This window comes from Neovison vison, chromosome 4 (genome assembly GCF_020171115.1).
Source record: "Neovison vison isolate M4711 chromosome 4, ASM_NN_V1, whole genome shotgun sequence".
Classification (NCBI taxonomy): domain Eukaryota; kingdom Metazoa; phylum Chordata; class Mammalia; order Carnivora; family Mustelidae; genus Neogale; species Neogale vison.
The window spans coordinates 79883953-79888644 of NC_058094.1; the positions used below are offsets into that span (position 1 = coordinate 79883953).

The 4692-nt window shown below is 39.0% G+C and overlaps 1 pseudogene; it reads left to right on the plus strand.

Moving 5' to 3' along the window:
- The first annotated feature begins 1748 nt into the window (after positions 1 to 1748).
- On the plus strand, positions 1749 to 2065 carry LOC122905352 (annotated as a pseudogene).
- Positions 2066 to 4692: the final 2627 nt, after the last annotated feature.

A 4692-nucleotide genomic window follows, 5' to 3' on the forward strand; every position in this document is an offset into this window, starting at 1 on the left:
TGAGGAGTTAACTGAGGGTTTTGGAGGGGAGGGGGGTAGGAAGTTGGGTGAGCCTGGTGGTGGGTATTATGGAGGGCACGTATTGCATGGAGCACTGGGTGTGGTGCATAAACAATGAATTCTGGAACACTGAAAAGCAATTTAAAAAATAAATTAAAAGTTTTTTTTTAAACTGCTACAAGTCAACAGTAAAGAGACAAATAAGCCAATTTTAAAAATTGGCAAAGGACATGAATAGGTATTTCTCCAAAGAAGAAATATATGTGGCAAATAAACTAATGAAGGTGATGATTACCATCACTAGGTATTAGGGAAATGCACATCAAAACCACAATGAGAAATTGTGTCACACTCACTAGAAAGACTACAATAAAAAAATAATTAATAAATAAATAAAAATTTTTAAAACGGACAATAACGTCTTGGCAAGGATGTGGAAAATTGGAAACCTGGTACATTGGCTTGTGGGAATGTAAAGTGGTACAGCTAATGTGGACAACAGTTTGCCATTTTCTCAAAAAGTTAAACATAGAATTAACAGATGACCCAGCAATTCAACTCTTAGGTATACACCCAAGAAAACCATCAAATGGACAAATCCTTACACATGAATGTTCATAGCAGCACTAACCACAATAGCCAAAAGGTGGAAATAGCCCAAATGTTCATCAGCAGGTGAATGGATAAGTAAATTGTGGTATGGGGCACCTGGGTGTCTCAGTGGGTTAAAGCCACTGCCTTCAGCTCAGATCATGATCCCAGGGTCCTGGGATCGAGCCCCACATTGGGGGTCTCTGCTCAGCGGGGAGCCTGCTTCCTCCTCTCTCTCTGCCTGCCTCTCTGCCTACTTGTGATCTCTGTCTGTCAAATAAATAGATAAAATCTTTTGAAAAAAAATTGTGGTACATACGTACAGTGGAGTATCAGTCAGCCATAAAGAGGAATGAGGTTAAATATATGCTACGACATGAATGAACTTTGGAAGCCTTATGCTAAGTGAAAGAAGCCAGGCACAAAAGACCACATATTGTATGATTTCATTTATAGGACATATCCAGAATAGATCATTCCATAGTGATAGAAAGACTGGTGGTTGCCAGGGACAGGGAGAATGGATAGTGACTGCTTAATGGGTGCAGTTTTCCTTTTGGAGTGATGAAAATGCTCTGGAATTAGACAGAAGCAGTAGTCATACACACACCATTGTGAATGCTTTCCCTGACCTCCCCAATGAAATTAAATTCCTTTTATATGTTCTCATTGTCCCATTTCCAGCATTTATTACCATTACCATGTAAAATCCATTTGCTTGAGTATCTCTGCCAATCAGACTAAACTGTGGGAAGGCAAGATTTTGTTTGATTCAGCACAGCGTACTCAGGGTCCAGTACTTAGGAGGTGTTCAATAAACAAGCATTTGAAAGCTCAATAGAATAAATGAATATTTGAAAATTCTTTGCACAGTGCCTTGCATATATGAGGTGTTTTTACATCTAAAAAAATCATTTTTGGAAAATAGTTTGGTCAAAATTTAAAGAATTATCATATGATCCAGCAATTCTACTTGTAGGTATGCACCAGCCCCCCCCAAAAAAATGAAAGCTGAGACTGAACCAGATACTTGTACACACACATCCATAGTGACATAATTCACAAGAGCCAAAAAGGTGAAGTCAACCCAAACGTGCATCAACAGATGAATGAGGCTGAGGGTCACATTGAGCTGTGAGGTGCTGCTGTATTGTGTTTAGAGTCAGCACCATGGCAGAAGACCTCAAGACCAAAATCAAGAACTACCAGACTGCTCCTTATGACAGCCCCTCGCAACCAAAACCAGACCAGGAACTGCAGGCAGAACTACCTGGACTTCCACCGCTGTGAGAAGGCAATGACTGCTAAGGGGGGCAATGTCTCTGTGTGTGAATGGTACTGGTGTGCGTACAAGTCCCTCTGCCCCATATCCTGGGTGTCGGCCTGGGACAACCGCCAGGCAGAAGGCCTGGGAAGATCTGAACTGGCCCCTCCCACCTCTCCTCTGTCCTCCGTCCTTCTCCCAGGGTGGTGAAGGGGCACCTGGGTGCATGGTGATCCCCGCCCCGGGGTTCTGAATCATGGCCTAACTAATAATAAATACTCATTGGAAAAGTGTAAGACTGAGTATGTGTAAAAGAGCCAGGTGACCGGGCATGAAGCTGTGGTGGGAATGAAAAAAACAACTTTATTGAGGTAATTTACATATCATAATATTTACTGATTCTCGGTGTGTAATAGTTTTTGGTATACTGTCACAGTTATACAACCATCACCACAGTCTAATTATAGGACAGTCCCATCATCACAAAGGGAAACCATGCCCATGAGAAGCCACTACCCATTCTTTTCTCCCCTTCCCATCCTAAAACAACTACCAATCTGTCTCCTGTCTCTGTAGACTTGCCCATTCTGAAAAATTTCACATAAATTGTATCATAAGGATGTGATCTTTTGCATCTCATTTTTTTCACTTGGTACATCCACACTGTAGCATGCATCAGTAGTTCATCCTTTTCTTGCTGAATAATATTCCATTTTATGGATATGCCACATTTTGCTTATTCATTCATCTTTTTTTATTTTTTTTGATGGGTACACAGGAATTTTTATTATACTATTTTTGTGTGGTCCTTCATCCATTTTGAGTCTATTTTCGTGTGTGGTATAAGGAAATGGTCCAATTTTACTTTTCTGCGTGTGGCTGTCCAATTTTCCCAACACCATTTATTGAAGAGGCTGTCTTTTTTCCATTGGACATTCTTTCCTGATTTGTTGAAGATTAGTTGACCATAGAGTTGAGGGTCTATTTCTGGGCTCTCTATTCTGTTCCATTGATCTATGTGTCTGTTTTTGTGCCAGTACCATGCTGTCTTGATGATGACAGCTTTGTAATAGAGCTTGAAGTCTGGAATTGTGATGCCACCAACTTTGGCTTTCTTTTTCAATATTCCTTTGGCTATTCGAGGTCTTTTCTGGTTCCATATAAATTTTAGGATTATTTGTTCCATTCATTTGAAAAAAATGGATGGTATTTTGATAGGAATTGCATTAAATGTGTAGATTGCTTTAGGTAGCATAGACATTTTCACAATATTTCTTCTTCCAATCCAAGAGCATGGAACATCTTCCATTTCTTTGTGTCTTCCTCAATTTCTTTCATGAGTACTTTATAGTTTTATGTGTATAGATTCTTAGCCTCTTTGGCTAGGTTTATTCCTAGGTATCTTATAGTTTTGGGTGCAATTGTAAATGGGATGGACTCCTTAATTTCTCTTTCTTCTGTTTTGTTGTTGGTGTAGAGAAATGCAACTGATTTCTGTGCATTGATTTTATATCCTGACACTTTACTGAATTCCTGTACAAGTTCTAGCAATTTTATAGTGGAGTCTTTTGGGTTTTCCACATATAGTATCATATGATCGGCGAAGAGTGATAGTTTGACTTCTTCTGTGCCTATTTGGATGCCTTTAATTTCCTTTTGTTGTCTGATTGCTGAGGCTAGGACTTCTAGTACTATGTTGAATAGCAGTGGTGATAATGCACATTTCTGCCGTGTTTCTGACCTTAGCAGAAAAGCTTTCAGTTTTTCTCCATTGAAAATGATATTTGCGGTGGATTTTTCATAGATGGCTTTGACAATATTGAGGTATGTTTCCTCTATCCCTATGCTTTGAAGAGTTTTGATCAGGAAGGGATGCTGTACTTTCTCAAATGCTTTTTCAGCATCTATTGAGAGTATCATATGGTTCTTGTTCTTTCTTTTATTGATGTGTTGTATCACATTGATTGATTTGCGGATGTTGAACCAACCTTGCAGTCCTGGAATATATCCCACTTGGTCGTGGTGAATAATCCTTTTAATGTACTGTTGAATCCTATTGGCTAGAATTTTGGTGAGAATATTCACATCTGTGTTCATCAAGGATATTGGTCTGTAGTTCTCTTTTTTGATGGAATCCTTGTCTGGTTTTGGGATCAAGATGATGCTGGCCTCATAAAATTAGTTTGGAAGTTTTCCTTCCATTTCTATTTTTTGGAACAGTTTCAGGAGAATAGGAATTTGTTCTTCTTTAATTGTTTGGTAGAATTCCCCCGGGAAGCCATCTGGCCCTGGGTTTTTGTTTGTTTGGTGATTTTTGATGACTGTTTCAATCTCCTTACTGGTTATGGGTCTGTTCAGGTTTTCTAGTTCTTCCTGGTTCAGTTGTGGTAGTTTATATGTCTCTAGGAATGCATCCATTTCTTCCAGATTGTCAAATTTGTTGGCATAGAGTTGCTCATAGTATGTTCTTATAATTGTTTAGTTGTGATCTCTCCCCTTTCATCCATGATTTCCTTTATTTGGGTCCTTTCTCTTTTCTTTTTGGTAAGTCTGGCCAGGGGTTTATCAATCTTATTAATTCTTTCAAAGAACCAGCTCCTAGTTTCATTGATTTGCTCTATTGTTTTTTTGGTTTCTATTTCACTGATTTCTGCTCTGATCTTTATGATTTTTCTTCTCGTGCTGGGTTTAGGGTTTCTTTCTTGTTCTTTCTCCAGTTCCTTTAGGTGTAGGGTTAGGTTGTGTACCTGAGATCTTTCTTGTTTCTTGAGAAAGGCTTATACCACTATATATTTTCCTCTCAGGACTGCCTTTGTCCCACAGATTTTAAACCGTTG